We start from the raw sequence: 26,542 nt of genomic DNA, 5'->3' as shown, positions 1-26,542 counted from the left end.
TGCCCGATAATTCTTGGGCACTGTTAAGCTCTGTGAGCAGACTAACCCATAATGTGCATGTGCCTGCACTAACTAAACCCAGAAGTGGAATGCCTCACTGTTGTATGTTTGTGGTTTGTATTATGCCTATGTGAGGTAACACAGGTCACTAATGCTAAAACTCTCTTGCAGCATTTGAACTGCTCCGAGCTCCGGACCTGAGAGTGTGCAGGCAGAAGGCCAGCACTCACCCACAGAGTTAAGTGCCTCTTTTGTATCAAAAGGTATTGTAAAGCACAGTGTGTATGTGTGGGGGCAATTGTGTAAATGTTATTGTTGTTTTTTCCCATATGTTCCCTTGCCTGTCCACTTCCCCTTTCCTAACCCTCAATCCGGTTACCCTCTGTTCGAGACCTATCCAACCAACCAAACCCTAACCCTCTTTCCCTGCTGGGGTCTCCGAGGCTTGTGTAAGCATTGTCTTGCAGGTGCCCAGACCACAGTGGGGGTAGTTGGTTTGCGCCACTCCTGCACCTGTAATTTTGGAGCCATGACACAAACCCAGTGCCCTTCAGGACAAGTGGACCATGCCTTGCTGTGTGCTGGTAGAAAGTCAGTGAGGTAAATTATCTAATTGAGGTGAAAGGACCTAAACAGATGTGCAGGGTCTTTCACATCAACCAGCTAAATCCCTGTTATACCCATGATGATTTAGTCATTGGGTTAGTGACAGATGGGGAGACTCAGGAGGAGACTGATCCCCTCCCAGACCTTCAGCACACTGCAGCCAAAGATGTAACCTTGTCACAGACCTGTCAGAACAGCAACTGACAGACTGTCGCCATTTACTGGGACAGTTTTCTGTTCTGTTTTCACTGATTCCAGAATGCATAGATTGGTGCACCCATGATGTGGACACTGGAGACAGTAAGCCGGTGAAGAGCAGGATTCATCGAATGTCCGATAAGGTCAGCTACACCATCAAGGAGGAATTTTCTATGATGCTGTCTCTAGGATTGATGGAGGCTTACCACCGCCCCTGGGCTAGCCCAGTGGTGTTGGTCCCTAAAATTACCAGTGGTGGGAAGACTGAAGGCTACTGTTGTGTGGAATACAGGGGGCTCAATTATGTCACGATGACAGATACTCACCCCATTCCTCTTGCGGACAAGCTGATTGACAAGCTTGGCTCTGCCAAGTAATTGGGTACCTTTGACCTAATGGCAGGGTACTGGCAGGTTGGCTTCACAGATGGAGTGAGTGAGAGGTAAGCATTCTGAACCCCAGAGGGACATTATCAGTTCACTGTGATGCTATTCAGATTGAAGAATGCTGCTGCCACATTACAGAGGATGGATAACCAGGTTTTGTCTAGACTGGCAAACTTCGGTGTTGCCTATTTAGATGGCATTCCAGTGTTCAGGCACACCTGGGAAGATCACTTATACCACCTGAAACAAGCTCTTCAGGCACTGCTGAATGCAGGTCTGACTATCAAGGCCATGAAGTCCCAGATAGCGCAGGGCACAGTGACATACCTAGGCCACCTGTTCAGTGGAGGTAAAAAACAACTTCTTGAAGCAAAGGTACAGATGTGAAGGATTGAGATATCCCCACCACACAGGCAGAGGTGAGAACCTTTCTTGGTCTCACTGTGTTCTTATGGTCATTCATCAAGTGGTATGGGACAATTTCCATGCCCCTGAAAGATGTAACTTCCATGAAAATGCCAAAGAAGGTACCTTGGACCTCCCCCTGTCAACCCTCTTTTCAGGATTTAACGGATGGATTGTGCAGGCCCCAGTTCGGAAAGTGCCAGAATATGGTCAGGAGTTCACTATCTAGACATACGCCAGTGATTTTGGAATTGGAGCAGTGTTAGCCCAACTGAACACTCAAGGGGTAGAGAAACCTATCACATCAGCAGGCGGTTGACAAAAAGGGAAGGAAACTGGGCTGTGTGAGAAATCTTAGGGTAGCCCCACTCCTATCCCCCATGGGTCCTCTGCGCAGGTGGCCAGGGAAAGGCCATCACTTTGGATACTGACCCTGGGGGTGGACAAGTGAGGGAGGATTAACTGGGTGGAAGGTCTGTGGGGACTGAGAGTGGGATGCACTTGGGAGAGACATATTATCCCCTTTTCCTACTAATTACCAACCCAAACCTTCCCCCAGCTGTATGGAGTATTATGAGTCAACTCCATTAACTTCCTCATATATAACTACTAACAGTACTGAGACGAGGAAGAGGCAACCAGGAGTAATGAAGACTACGTGCTTTTATCACTCTGGTACTGGGATGAGGAAGAGGCCTGCTGAGACTAGTACAGGTCTGGCATGTCCCCTTAATGATGGTCAGGCAGGGCATTCACACCTGCAGCCTGTTAAAGGGCTGCAGGTGTGGTAAAAGCCCAGCCCAATAGAAGCAGTGGCGAGAGAAGCTGTGGCGTTGATGGAAGAGCAACAGCAGGGAGGTCAAAATAATCAGCAAGGAGCTGTAGGTGTGCAACTCACTGGCGGTTTAAAGGAGTACAGCCCCGGGAGCCGGGGTTCCGTTGAACTGAGCAAATGCTGTAAGGGGAGCCGTGTCTGGAGGATGCCCCTTTTCAGGGAGATTACTGTGCTTGTTCTCCTGGGGTCAAAAGCTGACCCAGAAGTGTCTGAGGGGCAGAAGGCAGAGCCCAGAGGCAGAGAAGCAAAGGCTGAGAGATCTGCACTTCCGGAACGCCAAAAGAAGTAACCAGTGAGTTACTACATGAAAGGAAGTATGCTAGTGTTTGAAGTTATGTAAAGGATTACTTTGTATCAGAGTTGTCATGTGCATGATAAGCCATGTTCTCGAGGTCTCTAATTGAAATCCTCAATTACTTTTGAATAAATGAGAATACTTTGTAGCAGAGTGTTCACGTGTACAGAAAGACTCTTTTTCGAAAATCTCTGAGTGCTGGGCACATTACAAAGGCAATTTACAAAGACTTATACCAATGGAAACCTTTTTCAATTGTTATGAAAGTCTCAGAGTGCTGGGCACGTTATTAAAAACATTCTATAATGATATAACCAACGAGACGAACTGAGTGAAGATCTTTAACACTTGTTGAATACCGAACCAAATGAAAAGCGCATCAAACACATCTTCATACTTGTTAATTATCTGAAAGAAGACTGGATCCTATGAAGATCATGAATGAAAGAAGTTTTTAAATTAATCATGTGTTAAGGTCAAAAGTGAATGCAACTAAAAAAACAAGTCAAAATATATATGTTGAATTTACAAGTAACTAAAGCTTTGAACCCACGAAAACAATTCTTATTGAACCTTAAAGTGAACAGAACTTCAGCAATGCAAGTGGGCCAAATATACATTGGTCTCCGGAGTGAATGGAACTTTGGAGGTGATCTTTAACAAGTGAATAAACTGCAACTTTCAGTCAAAATATTCTTGTACAAAGACCAACCATATCCAGATGATGTAGTGTGCTGAATTCCTTTACGAAAGATGTTAAACATCCTCACATATTGAAATTGAATCTTGGGAAAGGGAACACTGAGGTTTAACCTTCTTATTGACTTGAGGATTCTCAAGATATTTTGTGTTTGCAACTATGGTTATGAAACTTGGGGAAGGGAACCCCTGAGTTTTGGTAAACTATATATCATTTTTGAACTTAAGGCAATCCTAAGACTTTCATTGTAACTGCTTTATACTTGGGGAAGGGAGCTGAAAGAAAGCTGCGAGCTGGACAGATCTCCAAACTTTGCGCTGAACAATGTTTTGTTGGTGGCTGTCCTCCCTACACCGTGTATAAGATTAGTTGTGAGGGCAAGTATAGGTTTTGGACAGATTCCTAAATTATACCTTTGGTCTTTGGCTTTCGTTAGTTTTTCGGTTTGGAAGGGAAATCCCACCATATATAGGGCAAGACAGGCATTTTTCCATCCAGACATTTAAGTTAATAACGTTTTATTGTTAATTCAGAATCTGTTTTCTGTGTCTTACTCCAAGATGCCCTCACAAATGTATTTGAAAAGGAGGCCATGTGGGCAGTAAAGAAGCTGAAACCCTACATCTTTGGGTCAAACTTTACTATGCAAACAGACCGCAGGCCTCTTCAATCGTTAATGGCCATGCAAGTGGAGAACACTAAGCTTTTGCATAGGGTCATAACCTTACAGGGATTAGACATGGACATCAAGCACAAGCCAGGCTCCCAGCATAGAAATGCAGATGGCATCAGTCTGTACTTTCACCCTGAAGATGAACCAGACCACCAGTAGGGTGGTGGTTCACATGTTGAGGCTGTTTTTTTTTAATGTTTTAAATTAAATTGAATGATGGTAGATAAACCTCCGGAATATATGTGGGGCTAATCTGCTTACATTTTCCTATGCTCACCGCAGGGCATACACATTGACCTCTGCACTCTTGGTGGACACAGCCATATTTGGATGGGATATGACAGGAGGAGTGCACAAAGAATCTCCAGAAGGGGGAGGGCCAAACCTTCCCCCTGCCATGGCCAGCCGAATTAACTACGAAAGGCTCCATGGATCTGCCTTGCTCTTTAGTTGGGCCCTGCAAATGGTGGCAGTGAATTAACATACTAATAGAGTGTACTTCGAACAGGCCCACATAGGGCCTGGCTGCAGAGGTAATCAAAGAAGACAGGAAAGACAAACAACATTTTCATATTCACTGTGTCAACCTGAAGCTAGCTCCTGCCACTCAGTATCGATTGACAGTGAACTGTCATGTCTGGGACTATGTGTTTGCAGCACTCAACCCCGTAGGGGGACCCCATTCATAAGTTAAGAATATGTGGTTTGGCAGAGCCAGAGAGTCTGGTCTTGCTGCAGCTTCAAGTGAGACCTAGTGCTTTAATCAGGAACCACATAAAGCTCCATTAACCAGAGAGACCCTTTGATCCACAACAGACAGGAAGATGGGTGGGACTTAGTATTACATGTTTTCATCCGTTTATCTTTTCTGTTGCAAAGCACTCTGGTTATGACCTCCCACTTACAGGAGAGAGTTGGTGGGGGCCCAGGATTGGTTTATTACGGTTGGCTTAGCCTCCACCAATACATTTGGCCCATTTGACTTTAAGAGAGAGCAGAACCCCTCTTTTGGAATTTCATATGAAGACTTTGAAAGGAGTAGCAAGAATAACTCTTCATTGGACCCTGGCTGAGGGTACAGTCTGCCTAACATCTTCTGCCAGTGAAGGAAGGCCTGTCAATCTGGAAAAGTGAATACCCTTCATTTGAATGATAGACGTATCTTGATGGCCGAAGGCCAACCGTCTTATGCACAGAATTATAGAAATACAGACTGCTATGCTTGATGAACAAGCAGCCATTTTAAACATAGCAAGAATCGCCATTTTGCTTGTTAACCATTGCTCATTGCTTTCTGTCTAAAACTGCTTTGCAGCTTGCAATTCTTGCGAATTCTGCTTACTCTGCTCAACTGTTAACATTGTTGTCTGAATATGAAAGGGCAAGGTCGCGGGACTGAGGAGTTCCTTAAAACTCCTCATGAGTAGCCCAGAAAGGAATGCCCACACTCCCTCTCTGTAGCCTTGAGGGAGAGCTGCAGGGCATTTAATCATTTCACAGCTGCCAGCCAGTCTCGTACTGTGATAGAATATGTTAGAATAAAGCAGCCAAAGGCTTGAATTATGCTCTTCTTACGGCCCCCCCTCACAAAACCCTTTAGAGTGTGTCGGCTCCCAGGACACGAATAGCACCTCAAAGATAGGAAAGCTTGGAATGTGGCTCTTCCCCCGTGTGCAGTTTGCTTCCAAGAACAGAAGCACCGTGTTCTGTTCAACAACTAGAAGATGCCTCCACACTTTCTAAATTACACATTGTTACTAGAATAGACATTGAAAGTGTCATAATTGTCATACTCGTCGGAAATGTCCATCATCATCCCGAGTTCAAAGAAACTTAATAAAAGGGGGGTGTTAAACATGACATAGCTGATTGTATGATATGCATTTTGTATATATGTAACTGATGTATGTAATTCGCTCTCTTGCATCCCTCGAGGTCTAGAGAATACACGTTGCGGGGCGTGAGACCACAGTTGGCCAATTGGGACTATTTTGCTTGCAATAAACCCTAGCTTTGGGAATTTGAACCTTGTGTCTGGCGCATCCTTTCGTGTATGGTTATTGCCTTGTTTCCATAGCGCGAGGGACCCCTAAGGGCCCCTTTCAGGCCAGGAACCCCAAGAGAGACAAACAATTCCCCTAAATATCGCCCGGGGAATAGAGGGAGATACCAAATCCAGAGGACCCTCCAGCAGCTCCAGAACTGGTCCAAGCTAGCACACAGCGTGCCCTGCTAGGCTCTGCAGCAAGCTTCATAAGTTGGAAGCACCAGATGCTCCCCAAACCCAAAATCCAGGACAAGGCGGCTACCTGCAACACACTCCCCAGATTAGGCCGGTCTGCCTTAAAGGACAACACAAGCCCAGTGAAGAAGTTAGGAGAAGTTCACTGACCAGCATCTACCGACGTCCACCTTAAAACTAATTTTCTAGCCAGTCGAGTTCCTCGAGCTGCACCCGACAGCAATGCTGAACGAAAGACTTCCAAGACACCTCGACCAGTGCTTCAGAACCGCTGACCAGCACTGAGACAATTCCTTACCCTGATCCTTGTGTAGGCCAGCCTGCAGCCGTCCATCCAGCTTTGCTCACCAAAATGGTTGCTGCCTGATACCCACAGCTGTCTCATTAACTCTGTCACAGAAGCTGCAAAGCGCCCTGAAACCTACTCAACCCTGTCAAGCACCATGAACACCTACAGCACAAGATACATTTTGGTTCTGTCCCCCTGGTCCTTCTCCGAATGGCCCTAGAGATATTTTAAGACCCATTGCTCCCTTTGTGCTGAAGCCAAGTATCCTTGGACCCTTGCGATTATTTACCATACCGACTTCCTTCCTGTCAGTGTCCAGAGTGCATCCCTTTTCCTTCTTTGAAACTGTCTGTCCTCTGCATTCCTTTACAGGGTGGGTTGTTTTATTTTATTTATTTACTGAGCATTTGTTAGGCACCTATACAACATAATTGTGCTTCATAATGTTGCTAGAACTGTTTGTTGTGATAATAATAAAGTGCATATTTGTATACAACCTTGTCTGGACAGTCCCTTTTATCATTGAGCAATAATTGTATTTTCGCTGTTTTGCAACTAACCAACGATCCATGACCTTTCAGAAATAAGCCTGCCGTTCCAAAATTGGACAAGGAAGTTAATAATGTGTTTGTGTTTCCAATCTGTTCTGATACCTTCTGGTGTTCTAGAGGTGTGGGGCTGATTGATGATTTAGAAACCGATATTCATTCCTGGACCACTGGTTCTTCGGAAGCTGATTTATTGCATGTGCTTTCATGATTTTGGTTTTATCTGTGTTGAGTTTAAGGCTCATCCACTGGTTTAAGTCAGTGAGGCAGTTGGTGAGTGTTCGGTTTTGTTCTTTGCTGGCATTGTTTTTTAGATGATTTGAGTGTCATCTGTGTAGTTCTAGTAGGTGAGACCATGTTTTTTGATGCGGTTGATCATATAGATGTGGTCACAAATGCGGCTAGATTTAGCTCCTTTAGACAGCTTGGCATTCTGGTGGTTTTAAGTGAATTGATTCTCTGTTCACCCCTAGGGGTAGCCCTGGTGGCCTGGATCACAACATGAGTGTGCAGTGTCTCCAAAGTGATTGGGAAATTATTCTGGCTATTTGAGTAGCTGAGCTATACATTTTTTCTAAATACCAATTATGGAAAGGTCAAGGCCCTGATTCATGGAAATATTTGCGTGGAAAATCAGGATTTGCGTGGAAATCTGCACGCAAATCCCTGTTCGGTGGTGCATGGAACTGAATGCACAGTACTTTTCCGGGACTTGCGTGGATTCCACAAAGGCCCGGCACGTCTCTGCGAGTGGACGAGCCCCTTGCACATGACTCCAAGCAGAGTATAGGCCAGGCCGAAGCAGCGACTCTAATAGGGGACATAATATGCAGAATGAGGATGAAGATGTAAAAACGTGTTGAGGGATGGTCCACGGCCAAGCAATCGCCTGCCCATACCAACGCAAATACAACCGTATTCATGGATTTGAACTCGTAAAGTAGCATGATGAAAAATCACATGCAAACCCCAGTGTAAAAGTCCAAAGGCCCACAGGAAACAACGAGCACACAAAGTGCTGATCAGTCGGGTGATGGTACGTACAATCACAGGGGTGCACCTCTGTAAATTAAGATCAGCACCACTCAACTTGCATGCCCTCTGTAAGTTATGATCAGCACCTCGTAACTTGGGTTCACACAAGTTGAGTGATGCTGATCGTAAGTTTAGTGGTGCTCATCATAAATTGAGGGATGCTAATCTTAAATTGAGTGATGCTGATCGTAAATTGAGTGGTGCTGATCGTAACTTGGTTGCACGTAAATGAATGAGTGATCGCATGCAGTTCTCGCGGGTGCTGGATGGTCGGGCAAAGGTAGGTGCAACGGTTGTTGTGTGGTTTGCGTGGGGGTGTGTTGTGTGCATTCCAGCCGCGATTCCATATATGGTTACTTCGCGTGAACAATTCCATGAGTCAAGTCTTGCAGTCTTATTGCTGTAAAATGCACTTCCTGAAAAATATGCTTTTTACAGCAGAAAATTATTTAGGCGATTCTTTAAACAGGCCATATCCATTGGACGATGGTAATGTGTGCTCATCAAAGCAGAAAATGAAAAGTGGGTCGTTTGTGAAACGGAGTCCACACAAAGCAAATAATGTAGACTTGCATGATTTGTGCCTCCTGCCGCCATTATTTTTTTACTGTGGTAAGAACTTGTTGGACGTCTGGATACTATGTCAGAAGCAAGAATAAATGTATTCCACTTGCAGTATTACATTATCGCTGTCCATTATAACTGTAAGCAGGAATGCATCACTGCTGCATGCCAGAAGAAATAGCCCCTGCCTGCCAGCGGCAATATGTAATTGCAATACCTGAGATTCCCACTCAGCTGAGCTGTACTCTTGCCAGAGCAGTCATTTATCGCTATGGTTACTGTTCTGTAGTTGACATGTGTGGTACCATTTTCAAATCCCCATCTTGTGTGTTCTCCAAGAACAGAGAACAATGTTTTGCTATGAGGATTTCTGCAGACAGGGGGCAGTAATTCTAAGAGCACTCACAGAATCTGAGATCAAAGCTGTTGGACAGACTGAATTCTTGTAATAGTTTACATGTGATGATACACCGTAAAACCTAATGCTTTCAACTTCATGGTCTCCAATCCGAATAAGGATTATCGGTTGTGTCTTAAAGTTTCAAATTCTGCTGCCACACACAGATCAAGTTCTTAATGTTTGTGGCATATTGTAACTCCTTGCTGAGTATGCACTGGGTGAGGGATTCCTTTGTGGTCATGACCCGCTGCCTAGGCCATATTCGTGATCTTGATGTAAATGTGTGTGTCATCGGCATATGAATGGTACCTTAGCCTGTGACTCTTCACAATATTTAAGACTGGTCATATATACAAGTTAAATAACAATGGAGACAAAGAAGATTCTTACGGCACTCTGAAGTTCAATGTAATAGGCTCAGACGCATAGCCCCCAAATCTCACCCGCTGATGTCTCTTTGCCAGAAATGACTCAAACCATTTGATGGCCTGTTCAGAAACCCTTCCAGTCCCTCTTAGGCGATTCAGCATGACACCATGGTCAACTTTATCGATTGCCGCATATAGGTCCAACATCGACATGTTAGCCCACCCCCATCCGCGACCTCCAATAACTCATCATACACACACACATGTCCATGCTTTGGACAGAATCCTGATTGGAACCGGTCCAACAATGCCTCCTTCTCCAAAGAAGTTTGGAGTTGGGATGTAAACACTTTCTCCAACTCTTTAGCTGGCCATGGTAGGCAAGCAACCGGCCGATAGTTCTTTAAAACAGCCGGATCCAAATTGGGTTTCTTTAGTAGTGGAGTGACAGTAGCATTCTTTAGTACGCCAGGGACCAAACCCTGTGCCAGTGTTTTGTTAACAATGGTGGTCATAAAGGAAGTAATATTTTGGGCTAACCGCCTAGCAGTACAGGCGGGCAACACAAAGACGAGGTTATTAGTTGGCTTGAGGTTCGACATGAGGGATTGTATGGAATCCTCCATCACAGGTTGAAACTCGAACCTCCCACCAGTATCGTGGCCTACAGACGCTGATACGTATAGCTGGGGATCCAGTGGCCAATCTGCCAAAACCGAGGTTGGCAAGTCCTCTCCCATAGTTGCCACAATATTCTCCTGTATTGCTTCTATTTTTTCCTTAAAAATATATATTAAAGACATTGGCCTGTGCCAGTGACGAGTCAAGAGACACTGCAATACAATTTGTCTTACAGAACTAAGAAACCACTGAGAATATTTCTCTTGGCTGATTGCTAACCCTGCCAATCTCGTTGTGTAGAAAGTCTCTTTTAACCCCAAAGATGGCTTGCTTATAACTCTTCAGCGCCATCTTGGCCTTTTCAGCATCGTCGGGTAGCCTACTTTTTCTCTACAGCTTACCTGTTTGCTGTACCTGCTTCTGGAGTGGCATAAGATCCCAAGTAAACCAAGGTTTAGATACCCTGATACCCCTGCTTCTTAGTGGGGCATATTTTGTACAGATGGAATCTAAAATTGAAGTACCCATGGTGAAGAATTCCTGGCTCGATAACATATTGTCAATACTCACCAGCCTCTACCCCACTTTATCAACTGGGATCTTGGCTAGGTCTTTGGCTTTACGAGTAAGGACATATGGTCCATTCTTCCCCACCCCCTTCCCACTTCCTCAAATAATCAGGTCAAACAGTTGGGCAGAGTGGTCAGACCAATAGTTAGGGACAGTCTCCTTAAATACTACGCAGCTCCTTGTGGCCAACAGCAAATTCAGACAATGCCCTTTGACATGCAAAGAGGCAGTCGTCAATATTGATAGTCCATGATTCCCCATTAACTCATATAGCTCTATGGAGTCTGAATGTTTGGCACTGTCCAGCCAGATATTCCAGTCTCCCACACACAAAAGTGGCATGGTCTCTGGACCTGTCTGCGTCATGCACTCTGAGGAATGAAGAGTGGGCATGATGGCACCAATGGTTGGTCTAAAATATGAATGTGGTTCTAATAATATTAGATGCAGATAGTGATGTTACTGCCATAGGGGCAGTGTGCAATCTTGCAATTCCCGGCCCCTTGTAGTGATGTGTAGAAGGAATTCATAACAGAAGTGTGTGCTTTACAATGCCTGAATTAAATTCATATGCAATGTCAGAACATTTATTTAATTGTCATCATTTACTTTTCTCATAGATGAATACTTGGCCAAGGGAAAGTCAACTACCCTGAGAAATGTGGCTCCTGTCACTGTGGGGAACACAAACTCTACAACCTTGACGAACAGCGTCATCAAGCACCTCTACTCTGGAGCCCATCAGCACTCCAGGGATCGAGAGCACCACTGCATACCCTCCAGTGACCTCCACCACCTCCATAACACCTAGCACAACAATAACATCAGCATCCACCATCACAGCTTGAAGCGGGTGTAGTATGGCCTATCAACCCTCTTATCAACACTGTGATGTTCAGGCTATATTGCACCATTTGCTTGGAGTACTGCATTGTGGGGCCGGTGTGGCATAACCTTCCAGGACTGCCTTTGGTTCAGATGCAGGCTAGGCCCAGAGCTTGGTCACAGAATGAGGGCAGCCACGAATGAAAGCCAGCCATAAAATGAGCTACAGAAACCAAATCTCAGTTCTGCCATAGTCCAGCTACAGTCCCCAGAACCCTGCTTCAGATCCCAACTGGATAAGACACTGGCCTATAACCGTGCCTGAGTCTCAACCCAGCGCTCAGCCCAGCATTGCCACTAACGCAGCCTGAACGAGGCCCAGCCTCGAGCAACCCAAGCTCTTACACAATCCCTGAGTACAGTTTGCAGCTCAAACAAACATGGAACCCTGCAGAGATCCCAGCCTAAACTAAATCTACAACCAGTCCAAGCCTAGTTTATAGCTCAGATTGGAATTAACACCAGAGCCGAGTCTAAGGCACATTGGTTTTCAGTTCAAACCAGAGCCCAATCCAGATTTTTGCCCAGCCAAGCACAGAGTTTAGCCAAGCCGAGAGGCCAAAGCATTGAGCACAACCCAGAGTATAGGCCGTACCATAGCTCCAAGCGCAAGCAATGCCAGACTTATAAACGCACACATACACACAGTTTCGTAAGAATCCTTCCACAGTTAGTATACTATTTGCTTCGGTGTCCCCTTGGGAAACAGTCCTATTGAAGAGAATTCCCTGGCTATTATCATTAACAAAGAGAATCTGCCTGTTATTAGGGACCAAACTCTTAAGTGTATGTAGGCAATATGGTACCTTTGGTGGTAGCATTTTTCTGACTTTTTGTACGGTCTGACCTTTTTTTTCGGTCCAATCGTACAATTGCGCCAATATCATTGGCAGACATATAAATCTGTCAGTGTGAGATCGGAATAGGAGGTCTGAGATAGATTGGGTATAACCATTTGCAGATATGTCGTTGTACTGTCAAGGACGGCTCTCTGGTGTTTTCTGGCTAATATCAGGGTGCTGTGTGACTTTGGATATTATCAGGACCAGAAATTAGTGTTTGTGTAATTGACATTGACAGAACTTCTGTCAATCATGCATAGAGATCCGTGAGAGACTGGGTATTATCACTTGCAGAGCTATCTTTGGATCGGCTATTATGAGGGTTCTGAGAGTGTCTAATATTGTCAGGAACAGAATCTTGGCTAGTCTCATGGGTGGAGTCCTGGGTGAGCTGATTAATATTTTATGGGCAGAGTTGAGAGTTAGTCTGGGTGTTATCAGAAATAGTGCTCACAAAGAATCTGAAAATAATCAGTCTAACAGTGTTGAGTGAGTCCGGGGAATCAGCAGAAGGCTATTTCATATTGAACATGTGCATTACCAGCAGCAAAGCTTTAAGGACATCTGATTTATATATCAGTATTAGAGCTCTGAGGAAGTGAGTATTGGAACTATCATATGAGGCCTTGAAAGTCTTTTAAATATGCCCTAGAACAGAACCCTCTGTAAGTTTTATTATTATCTGGAGTAGTGCATTGATTTGGGTTGAGTATAATCAGACCTCTGGTTGGCTCTAAAGGCACATAACTCTAATTTAGTATTGTTGTAGATGATTTTCATGAATTTTGAGGGGAACATACAGGATAAAGTATCTTAACGATGCAATTATCCACCGTTGAATGAGTCAAGACTAAATGTTGGCACGAACCTTTAGGGAAGAGTTGCATTGCAAGAATAAAATACTATCCCAATGGAAATCGGGATATTAATGCACCTCCTGTGTAGGAATTGCAAGTGTGAATGCTTTATTTTATCAACTTGGTGTACTAGAACTTAATCTTTTTAGGGGATGGTTTTAAAAAGGCACACTTTTTAAAAATGTTGCTTGCATATAATAGCAAAATGAGGGGCTTATTTTAACAAATATACAAACTGGGCATTGAAAAGCTACAGAAGTCTTCACAAAATCTTAAAAATGACATAAAGAATGTTCCATAAAAGAGAAGGCTGTGCAAATGTCATTCATCAAATTTTCAGTCTAGACTTTCCATTATCCAGGCAAAATAGTTTTTATTATATCATATGTTTATGTATAGCGCTTCTTGTCTCACTCCTGACTCATAATACTTCTTACAAAGGTAACATTAACCGAAGGGGGTAAGTGCTGAAAACTAAAGTGTAGTACTAACTAAATATACACAATTACCTTATTAAGTGTCACTGGGGGCAGTGATGAGGTTGGTAGTTGATACCACAATGTGCCAGCTCAGCCTCAAATGTTCCATAAACATTACACAGTCCCTTGTATGCAATATATATTTACCATGGGTGATTTGCAGCCTTAAATGCCCCAGAAATGTCAACGAATGCTTCATGCGAATGGTATGCCACTACATGCAATGTGCAGCCCCATGCCCAGTTGCTGCCCAAATGTGCCAAATGCAGCACCAAATGCCAATGAAACACCACTTAGTTCCTCATGTGCATGGTATATTTAGCCTCAGGGGTCTGCAGCCTGTGGATAATCAGATCAGGGGCCAGATTACAGAAACTTTGCACCAGTATTTCCACTAGGGCAAAGTTTGCCCTATTTTTAAAAACACTGAGAGACATAAAAAAAACCATTGCACCTCGACAAGCGCAGTTTGGCATACTGAAAGAACCAGGGCTAAAATTGCCCTAGTGCAAAGAAGATGCATGTTTGATGCATTTTTGCATCAGGGCAAATCTTTCCCTAGTGCTAATACCATTTCGTATTAGCACTAGGGCAAACTTTTCCCTGCTTCAAAAATGTAGTGAAATGCATCTTCTTTGCACTAGGGCAATTTTAGCCCTGGTCATTTCAATATGCCAAACTGTGCTTGTCAAGGTGTAATGATTTTTAAATGTGTCCCACTGTTTTTAAAAACAGGGCAAACTTTGCCCATCTGCTAATACCGTGCAAACTTTGCACTTTTGCCGGTGCAAAGCTTTCTGCAATCTGGCCCATGATATGATATTATAGGTTATTTATAACACGCTTGATAACCAGAGGTTTCATATCACGGACCCGGGGATCGAACCTGTGTTGCTCCGTATCTCCTTGCTTCCAAGGTGAGCACGTTGCCCCTGTGCTATCCACCCGAGGCTCTGAGGCATCCCTGTTGGCCTATGGCTCCCATGATCCCTTACAATTGACCATGCTATAAAAGGCTGATGGGTAATGATGTCCAAAACATCAGGAGAGGCAGGCCACTGCAAAGGATGATGTGCAGCCTCATGTGCCAATTTGCTGACATCATACACCAAGCATGGTCTCAAATGCCTCATAAATGCCACTTAATGAGATATTGATGGAGGAAGAGGCAGACAAGAGAAGAAGGAAGATGAAAAGGTGTAGGATGGAGGGAGAACACAGAGAGACGGGCTTTATGGGAAAAGAGAAAACAAATAACAAACGGACGGATGCATTGGGGAAGAGTGAATGGGGAGAGGCAAGAGGGACAAGTGAGAGGGAGGAAGCAAAAGTGTGCAGAAAAAGAAATCGAGTGAGAGAGAGAAGTAAAAGAGGCAGGTAAGAGAGGCAGTAGAGACTACTGAAGGCAAAGTAGAATGGTAGGCGGCAAAAGAAAACATGGGCGGAGGGAGTGTCCTCATTCCTTCCTAGTCACTTCTAGACTAAGTTACAAGTAGTTCAATTGCTTGATCCTCTCAACAAGCTCAACCCATTGTCCTTCCACGACACCTTTTTCTACATGACTGACATATCAAATGTGCAAATTCACTTTGATTCAAAAAAAATATATGAAAGTGAAGCTCTTCCTTACATACTCTACATTAGTTTCAGCCATGGACGTACATGAAGATAAGCACAAACAAAGCTCCCTCCCACAGAACAGTGGTAAAGGCACCTTTTGGAGTTGGGGGGAGGTATAGGTGTGGGAGGAACTGGAACTTTAAAGGATTCAAGATTAGTAGCAGTGGTTGAATATTTTAAATCAAATTACATTAATATGTACTTGAATTGGCATGAGTGACAAAGCTGGATGTGACACCAGGAAAGATTGAAAAATAGGATCAAATTGAATGCTTTACACTATAATTTGTGAGAACAATTGGGTAAACAAGTCTACAAGTTTACAAACTATTCTGAAGGGATCGTGTTTTGACTTGTTGGCGCCGAAACGGTACTAGTAGATGGTAGCTTATTTGAGGTTTTGCCATTGACAGCTTGCTGTATGTTGCTATTTGATTGACTGGCTAGTCTCAGACATCGCGTAGTGAAGGTACATTCGCATGGAGTATAGGATGGCATCATTATTGTTGCAGACTTTTTTGTAACATTTACAAGTGGATACGCATTTGCTTTACTTTCTACTCGAGTTCTGCCTTGAGAAAGACCCGTGGGGTCGAAACACGTGTTGGCACGCAACTCTGCTATTGGAAACGAATATAATTAAATTGCGCAAAAATTCATCCATGTTTGACCAGAAATTGATTTTGTATTTGGACTGTAATTGACTCTGATGATTATTGTCATTTTGGATGTATAACTTTTATGAGCTGGCAGCGCATTCAATGGTGGAACAAATTCACTGTTTTCCTTATTATTTTAGTGGGTTTGAGGTACCCACTGGCCCGCCTCGGGTGCTGCAGCCAGCACAAAGTCATTGAGGAAGGTCAATAATCACCTAAAATATAATAGCTCAAGTGCTTCCATTTTCTGGCATACCTCAACCATACTGTTTCTTATTCTGTAGGGTAACTGGTGGAAAAAGCAGACAGATGCTAGATCACTAACAGTACAATAGAGCACTTGAAAATGGTGTCATGAAGCAGTGCCCATAATATCTAACATCATTCCCATTGTAAAACACTTTCATGATTGTGCCCACAATATATGTCATCATGGCCACTTTGATTCACATGCTCATGGCTCTTAGTCTGTATCCATAATATTTGCCAGCATGCCCCTGTAAAACACTTGTTATGCTTCCTACACAGCGGATGAAAGTGCATCCTGTTCGTGAATTTGGGATGCCCTTTCAAATGCACAAAAATGCCCCCTGATTTGCTTAAATGTGCAATGGGTTGGAAATAGGCATCTGAATGAGCACATCTAGGATGCTCTCATTCAGATGTCCTTTGTGGGTTGGCCTGCTCCCTTTTTTTGGTGCAAGTGATGAGATGTGCTTACGCATTTCATCAATTGCACCAAATAATATTTTGAGAATCTTCTCCTATGACATTATTCTGAGCTTATGCTTGGATTTATTGATGCTAACACTTAAACATTTATAATAGTCCATTTAAATATAACGCTTTTGCCAATGCACTTTACGTTAACCACTATATAAAATAATTGTTTCCCGGCAACCAACATTAATACTCATGTGTCGACCTCAGAAGGATGAAAGATTGAGTAGACCATGCCAGGATTCAAATCTGTGACCTGCAGAACACACATACATTCAAGCAGTGAGAAATTAACCCACTGAGCTATCTTCCCAGCTATTTCTCAGCTATTTCTCTTAAAATGTGCATACCACAGAATTTGGTAATAGATTGGCTGTGGGGATTACTTTATTTTTTAAATAACTCTTATTATTATAGTGCCTAGAAGAAGGAGGAATATGCCATGGCCCACTAGTAGACCTGATAGTAGTAGTGTTATTATTATTTTTTAAAGGGACTGAAGTGGGACAGTGGAGGGTGGTGGGTTGATACCATAATAGATGGTACAATTGCACAATTGATTAAACAGCATGCTATGTCAGAATTGGCTATCCCAGCAAATTAAATGTTCAATGCTAACAGGTGGCAGCCAGCACTTTCCAAGTTCAAATTTCAGCAGGGCTAATCAGCCCTTCATCCTTCTGAGGTTGATAAATTAAGCACTATTAAATATCATAGTAATAACATGTATTTTTACAGTGCTAAAAATCAGGAGTGAGAGTTGAAGCGCTGCACATAAAAATACAGTATAATACCAACTATTTTACCTGGATATTGGAAAATCTACTCCAGAACAACATCAAAACGTGACATGTTTTTGCACAAAATAACAGGCCCCATAAACATAAAACATTCAATTTGACTCTAAATAATCGAGTTTGTCTGGCCTATATAGACATTCACTAACCTCCAGCTGCACCTTTGAAAATACAGCACATTAGATAATGCTGTGATTTCTGAAATTAAAGGAGGTTCTAAGAATACTCTTTATTTTTATTTCACATTGTCTCTGCAATGCTGGACAAGGGGTCCTAGTGGCAGTACCAGAGATCGCAGGGGAATCATCAAGGGTTGCAGATGCGGCACCCCCTGCCATGGCAGCCCCCTCAGCCAAGGACCAGAGGCTAAGGACAGCTCCAGTCGTGTCTGCCGGTGTCTGCCGTAGTAGCGCTTAGCCTGCAGTGATCCACCTGCTGCGACTGATCAGGACAGTCGAATCTTGGTGTGTTGTACTGTGCTGTGCTAAAAAATGTAGCCTCCCCGCCCCTCCTAACAAAGTCAAATCTGAGTATGTTGTGTTGTGCTGTGCTAAAACATTTAGCCTTTTTCCCCATCTAGGAAATTAGAATCTGGATGTGTTGTATTGTGCTCCAAAAGATAGCCTTTTTCCCCCTTCTTGGAAAGTCGAATCTGGGTGTTTTCACATTACGGTAACTGTGGCATTGTTGCTGGTTCTCTCTAGTCTCCCACCTAGATCCCCTCCCTGGCAAGGCGTGCCATTCATTGTTGTGAGTTTTTTGTTCCCCTCCTGTGTCTCCCTTTGTTGTGACCCTGGGCCTCCTCCTCGTCCTCCCTCTGAGCATTCTGAGTTGTGTGTGACAGGGCTGTGAATTTCTCTCTCTTCTCTCAACCCCTTCATCTCCACCTTCCTCCTTCGAACCCTCAATGGTGCTCTCTGTCTCTCCCATCTTCTCTGACTGCTACTCTCTCTCCTAGTGTTTCCCTCTCACTAATTCTAGAAGGAAGAAGTTCAAGAGGGACATTCTGTTCTCCAACCCAGGCCCCCCTATCACTGATAACCTACACCAGTGCTTCCTCCAGACAGACTCTCACTGACATCCTGTTTGTTGTACCCTCTCCAGACCTATGGCCCCTTCATATGGTCCCTGTTCTCTCTCCTTTCTCCTCCTCTCCCATTAATGGTGGCAATAAGTGGGAGGTCCTTTTGGCCAATTTCCACTCCTCCAAAACCATCATTAATGTCGATCTGAATGGCACCGTCTTGGTTCAGGGCCCTCAGACCAATCTCCTCTTTTGTGATTGGCGTTTCCCGCATCTTATCAGCTTTCTCCCTTCTCCGGCTACTCCTTCCGCCACGTCTCTAACACCCTAATGTTCCTGCTCTGGCCACCCTTGCGCCCCTCTACCACCTCTGCAGGGGATACCTCAAGCCTATACCCTTCCACGGAAGTCTTTCAAATGTGGCAACTTGCTCCACATCACTACTCTCAACTCTCGTTTTGCTGTCAAACACTCATCTGACATCTGTCACCTTTGGCAAGAACTCGACCTAGACGTCCGTGCTCTCACTGAGACATGGTTTACGTGCAGTTCTGTCACAAGTTTTTACACTCTCCTCCCTATGGGCTACATGATCCTCCCCGAACCCAGAACCAACCTTCCTGGAGGTGGAGTAGCCCCAATCTTTCTGGGGTGGTTTCCTGGCCTATGTCATCCCTACGCCAGCCTACTCCTCCTTTGAATGCCTGTTCTCTAGGCTCTCTATCACTCCTGGCATCTCTAAAACTGTGGCCACCATCTACAGGCCACCTGGCCAGGTTGCCCTCTTCCTCTCTGAATGGGCCGACCTCTCCTCTTCTCTCCTTGCCTCTGCTTCCCAACTTATCCTCCTCTGGGATCTCAACATCCAGCTGGATGTGTTCTATCACTCTTCTGGGCTTTTCCGCAACCTATGCGACACTCTCTCTCTTTCCATTCTTCCCTCTGGCCCGACTCAACCTGCCGGACATACTTTGGATGTTCTCATCACCTCAGACATCCCCCTCTTTAACCCTCCCACTACGCCTTTCTCTTGGACTGACCACTTTCCACTCTCCTCTCATCTGAAACTCTCTATCCCTCAGACAATGCCCCCCCCCAGCACTGCCACCTACCTTCTCGGTCATTCGGCCCATGAAGCATGTGTCAGTGGATGCCTTTGCATCTACTTTCTCTGCCCCTCTTACTCCTGTGGCTGACTCACACCCTGACACAGCTCTTTCTAATCTGCATCTTTCTATTTCAAACACCCTGGACATCCTTTGCTCTGTCATGAGAATCCGGCTGAAGCCTACCTCCAAGTGCAACCCTTGGTATGATTCCAACCTTGCTGTCCAGGAACGCAAGTGCAGGGTGGCTGAGAGGAAGGGGAGGGCTTCGGGCACATCCTCTCACAAACTGGCCTTCCACCTGCTCCAAAGGCAATACAGACTCTCTCTCCTGTCCAAGAAGAGAGCACACATTCAAGCCTGTGTCTCTGTGGTCTCTAACAACACAACCATATTCTTTCAAATCTGCAATGAACTGGCCAATACTGTTGCAGTCTCTTCCTCTGCTGTTCCCTCCATGGCCGTCTGTACGGCTCTGGCCTCTCACTTTTCCCCTAAAACTCAGGGCATCCTGTCCCCTCTCTCTCTTCCTCTCCCTCTCCCTCTTCCCCTCTCAGCCCACAGTTGGCCATCTCTCACTCTCCTCCTCCTTTATCCTCTTTCTCTATGACAACACCTGATAAGGTTTCTAGACACGTCCGATCTATGAAAGTGTGATTGAGACAGGTACTCCCCTGCTCCTCCAGAACCATCAAGAACCATATTGACACCCTTCCAGCCTTGGCCAATATCTGTAATGACTCTTTCACCACTGGAACTTTCCCCTCTCTCCATAAGTAGTCCCTTGTGCACCCACACCTTAAGAAGTGGTCTGCCGATCCTACTTGCCCGGAAAAATATTGCCCAATCTCCATCACTCCTTTCCTGGGCAAACTCTTGGAAAAGCTGGTCATCTCCCAGCTTACTCTCCACACTTAATCTGTTGGTTGTCTCCATTACCATCAGTATGTATTCAGAGCTGCCAGAGGGAGGGAAACTGAACATGCGTGAAGATCTGCTCTCTACCCTTGATTCCAGTATTCCTTCTGACCTCATCCGCCTAGATCTTCCCTCTGCTTTCAACATGGTCAACCATGCCATCCAGATCCATCGACTCTGTGAGAACCTGGGCATCACGGATCATGCCCTGGAGTGGCTGACCTCCTTCCTCTTGGACTCCCCCTCCCAGGTCCAACATGGTCCCTTTCTCTCTGCCACCTCTCTCTCTACGTGTGGCATTGGCCAGAGCTCTATCCTCCCACCCTGGTATTTCAACCTCTATTTGGCTCCTTCGGCCCAATTGATCTCTACCTTCTCCTCTAACTTTCCATGTAATGCAGATGACACTCAGCTTTCCTTCAGATTCCCCTCAGACTCCTCTTCGTTCTCGCTCATTCCTGACTGTCTATCCACGATTCAGGATCGGTACACCGCTAACGATCCCTACTTTAATGACAGTAAAACAGAGATCCTTCTCATTGGGACCCCTGTCCCTGCTGTCCCTCTCTGACTCTGGCTGCCCATCTTGGGCCCTCTTCTTTAGCCTTCCTGCGAAAAAACCTTGGTGTCATCTTCGACTCCACTCTCTCTTTATCGCCTCAAATCTCGGATGTTGCGAAGAAGTCCAACTACCAGCTGCACCTCCTCAAAGGGACTCTTCCCTTTCTCACTTTCCCCCAGAAGCTCACTTTCTCCAAAGCTCTGGTTCTCTCTAGGCTGGACTATTGCAACAGCCTATTTCTCAATCTGCCTCTACTCTCCACCCTCTGCAACTAATCCAGGACAGGATATGCACGTTTTATCCTTGGCCTCAAGCCCAGGGACCGTATATCTCCAGCCCTGAAATCTCTCCTCTGGCTCCCGGTGGCTGCAACAATCCAGTTCAAGATTCTTTGTCCACAAGGCTTTCTGAGGCCAGGGCCTGCACTACATCTAACGGTCTCTTCCAAAATACCTTCCTTCTCGAGCCCTTTGCTCAGCTACCTCCAACTCTTTAAGGGTTAGACACTTCTCCAGGCAGAGAGTGGGGGGGGGTAGATATCACTCCTCTGCAGGTGCCTCCCTCTGGAATGCCCTCCCTGCCCCTCTCAAACTTGAGCCGGAACATCTGAAGATCCAGAAGTAGCTCAAAACATTCCTCTTCTCTGCTTTCTCTCCCTCGCTCCCCTGCTGACCTACCTGACCTACCTGTCCGCTGTACCGACTGGTTGCCTCATAGACTCACTGGATACCAGGCTCTTTCTTGATCAGTCACCCTTGCACTGCCTCCAGGCATACCACGCACTTTGGGGCTGTATTTGTAACCCTACAGTCCCTTGTTCTCCTTGCACTACCCAGAGCCGTGCTGCCCTGGCTGTACGCTGCCCTGGCTGTACTTACTCAGAGCATTGAAGCCCTGTTTTCCCCTCCTCTCTCCCTTGCACGTCCCCCCTCCCTTTCCCCTTGCACTTCTCGTCCTCTGAATGAAACAAGGCCTAGTAAGATCGTCTGTCTTGTCCTCGGTTTCCCTCCCTTGACTGGTCACGCCTGGAAACACTTGTGTACAGGTGCGTTATAAATTACTTATATCATATCATAACCGCCAAATGACGACTAATGTCTCCAAGTTAAACATGCACTGTGTTAAATGTGCACAAAGAAAAAACTACTGTAATAAAAGTCATGCCACGCCCCATTCATCCCAGCAGATGTGGGCTGTAGTCTGGATTTCATGAGGCGATTGATGAGGTGCATTTCTCGAGGCCAGGAGATAAGGACCATCTCTGGTGTACACATGATCCCGTCCACCTGGCCCCATTCGTCGATCAACCTGTACATTAATGACACAATCAGCGACTGCTGCTTTGGCAGCGCATCGGAATCTCATCGGATGATGCAGCTGCTATGCACGATGTTCTCTGTGCCTCGCAATCACTCTCTGCACGCGCGAGATAACGTGGGCCATGTCACTTCAGCTGCGAGGAAATAATACCACCGAAGCCAGGCATGAGCCCTGAACTGGGCCAAGACATCTTTGCAGGCAATTTATGTTCCCGGTTCTGGGTATCACGCTGATCACTGGTTTTCATCATCCTCTCCACTGAAGGGATGAATCACACTGATCTTTACGGCAGAATCTTTCTGGCAAAAGGGGGGAGGGAGGGTGGTGGCTGCAGGACAGGGTGGAGAAGGCTTTAAGCGGGCACGATAAGTAGCGGGAGATCTGACTGTGTAATACTGGGGGTGGGGCGGGAGGGTATTCTGAGATCTTCCAACAGGTAATGGGGCGTACACAACTTAAAAGGATAATGCCACAAATCAGGAACCAACACATGTGTATATACTTCTAAATTGAATAATAAAGATGTCCTACTTCGTGTACAGGGCCTTCTCTGTCACATGATCATGTTGCTCTCAATTGCAGGGTGTATCTCTGTCACAGTTGTTCATGCTTGAACCAGTTTTAAAGAAACGCAACCACCTCGAATTTAAGCTGGTTTGAGGTTTGTGGGACTTCCAAACCTTTTTGTGAATTTATGGCCCAACACCTTAAGGGTTCAAAGCAGATTAGGGCCCTGCAGATTAAGGAACGTTGCCAATCACCAGAGGACCTTGTTTTAGCTCCATTTCAAAGTCACGTACAGGCTCAAGCTAGAAAAAGAAAAACATGTGTTGTCTATCTATCTCTAGCCAGAGAAGTCACTCTCTCACTGAAAAATGTATGAAACGTGTTTCTATTTCCAGAGTAAGCTTCACTTCATACTAGAATGTGTAGCACACGCGGGTTGATGGAGCTAGACATAGATTGTTGTTCCTATTCCCAGAGCCCCCCATACTAAAAATAGAAAAGGTATTGTTTTCAATTTCTCGCTCTGCCTTTTTTCTATTTTGCGCAATGGTGCCCACTGGCACTAGACGTAGCATGTATCCATTGCTGTCCATCAGTCAGCGCTGGCCCTACGTGACAGGCAAAGAAGTAACCATGGAGAAGAAATGCGTGCTTGCAAATGTTTACTGGCTACTGGATTTAAGGAGGGTTTAATTGTGAATAAGCACAGGTCACTTGTGGGGTAATTTTAACATGGATTTATGGGGGTTCTATGTGATATTTCTGTATTTTTTGCGTGGCCTTTAAAATGCTGAAATATCAAATATTGCGGCCCCCCACACCCCTTCTCACGGAATGCGATCCAGTTCCCACTCCCACGCACTCCTGCTGGTTATTCTGTAAATCCCTCGGATTCCACACCTTTGTCCCTGGCGCGGGTGTGGCAGCCCCTCAGCCAAAGAGGAGGCTCGAAGCGGTGCCATCCCCGCTCCGAGCCTCCACCCGGCTGGAGGCCACCTTCGTCCCCCAACGGGGATTCAGGTATGTTTTTTTTTGTCCTTTCCCCTCCCTCCCTTCTGCCCTCCAAAACCCCACTTACCTTCTTCTCTTTTATTTCAGAAGCGGACGCTCTGGGAACACTTCTGTTCTCGGTAATGCCCCCGCCACAAGGGGCATTTTGCTTAATTATTGCACATTTTGTGATAAAAGCGTGTTGTTCCACAATGAAAGTAAAACTCACTTTTAATCTACTGCCTGAAAGCATTGCAAGTTGAGCTATGTTGACTATATTTTAACAGATTAACCTCATTGGAAATACATTAATAATTTGTATGTTCACTGTAGGTGCGAAAGAGAGTCTGCATCGATATAGCTATCAATGGCCATAAAAATAAAAGGGCATTTCCCTGCAATGTCTAAATGATATCCATCAAGAGCAACAGAGTCTGAACTGGGAAAAGTTAGAACTGGATCGTATTATCCCGATGATCTCCTCAGAGATACTTACAACCCTCAAACTAGTCTTTGCTCAAAATAGGGCAAGTGACTTGGACAGATGGGAAATAAATGAGACTGTAACAGGGATTTTCTGAAAACATCTAACCGCACCATGTAAAATCATGGCAACCAAGGGGATAATGCAAAGGAACAAGGGGTGGTTTGACTGGGAGAGCAGACTTAAAAAGGCTGAATTATTGGCAGCACTAAAATCAAAGGCATCTCATGGTCAGGGTTCTATTACACGTATAAGATGTGAATACAAAGAAATGATCAAACACAAAAAAGAGCCAAAAACATATGATAGATGGGAGAAGATCAATCAAGCAATTAATCTCAAGGACCAAAAAACATTCTGGCAAACATACTTGGGTAAGGGATACAACGGAGGGAGACCCATTCGAAGCAGCAATTCCTCTGGACATATGGTGTACCCATGTCTCTGACTTATATAAAAAAAAGACAGAGGAGAATTTAAAACAGCGTTTACCATCACCCCCGATCAAGCTGAGGGAGATTTCTTGAAATTCCCTATTAAAGAAATAGATGACACCCTATGATTACAACTCGTGGGCAAACTCCTGGCCTGGATAGAATACAAGTCGACATGTTAAAACAGGAACGTAGGATGGCAGGGTATTCCATGTGTTGTGGCCGCTAAGACTCAAATGTTGGCTTGGCGACTGTCCTAAACAAGTGTTTATCAGCTGTGGACTATGGCATAGCCAGGCTACTCCTGCCTAGCGTAATATTGCAGAAAAATAAGGGTGTGCCAAAATCAGTGCGCTGATAACTTAAATTACGAGAGTTACAGTTTTGTGAATCCTGGTGATTTAATTTTTCGTTATCCTGCCTTTCTGGCAGAAGGGATATAGAAAAATTAAATCACCAGATGATTCACACAACTCTAACTCTCGTTATTTGACACCATCTGTAATTTAAGCTCTCAGCGCATTGATTTTAGCAAAGCCTTGTTTTTATGTTTAAACTGGACCCTAAAATATAAACTTTGTATCTCCTATCACTTATGATTTTTTTTCTGCAAATCAGGTGGAGTACCAACCAGCTGGACACAGGCAGAGATGATCCCCATCTATCAGAAAGGGGTGCCGGAGGGGCATGATCAACCGAGTAATTATTGCCCTATTTCTCTGCTGGATGCCACAGAAAAATCCTTTGGAAAACTTATTCTAAACAGGTTAGAAGAATGGACTATCGAGGCAAATTGAATTAGTGACCTCCATGCAGGTTTGAAAGGAAGGTAATTCCTGGTTCAGGCATTTAGGCAAGGCACTCTAATAGAGAAATATGTGAATTTCACTCCGGGCATGTTATTTTTCCTTTTCCTTGACTTTAAAATGCACTTGATGGTATACCTCGCTCAGAGCTGTGGAAAACCTTCTTGAGCAAAAATATTCCCCGACACCTTTTTAAGGCAATCCTTCAGCTCTACACAACTAAAACTGCAGTGGTGAGGAGCGGGACTGGAGGAGAAACAACTAAGCAAGTTCCTGTTGAAAAGGTGTTAGATAAAGATGTGTCCTCGCGCCAACACTCTTCTCCATCTGTTTTAACGATGAGATGAGTAGCCTGTAGGTTGAATATACTGATTCCTCGATACATTGGGTGGTCAGAAAATCAACATTCTCTTATTTGTAGATGATGCAGTACTTATTTCTCCAGCATGTAATGGGCTAAAGAAAACTGTGCAGCTATTCAGTGATTTCTGTGATAAGAGACACCTCACTATTAACCCACCCAAATCAAAGTACATGAGATGTGGGAAGATTACGAAAAAGTATACCAACCCGTTGGCTTGCCAATACACAAGGTGATGTTCTTCGACTATTTGGGCTTTATGTTTAGTAATAACAGAAAGTGGTCTAGACAAATTGAGAAAGCTGGCATCACACTTGTCAAATGAAGTATGCTGTATTAAACTTTGCTTGAAAATGTGTTAATGATGTAGCAGTGCTCGCGCTGGAGGTGTACAGGTCCCAAGCTGTGGGGGTAGCCATCTATGCGATGTAATTGT

Source organism: Ambystoma mexicanum, chromosome 2q (genome assembly GCF_040938575.1).
Source record: "Ambystoma mexicanum isolate Mex_15411 chromosome 2q, UKY_AmexF1_1, whole genome shotgun sequence".
In the NCBI taxonomy this organism is placed as follows: domain Eukaryota; kingdom Metazoa; phylum Chordata; class Amphibia; order Caudata; family Ambystomatidae; genus Ambystoma; species Ambystoma mexicanum.
The sequence above is the reverse complement of the archived record's forward strand: the minus strand, read 5'-3'. Positions refer to the sequence as shown.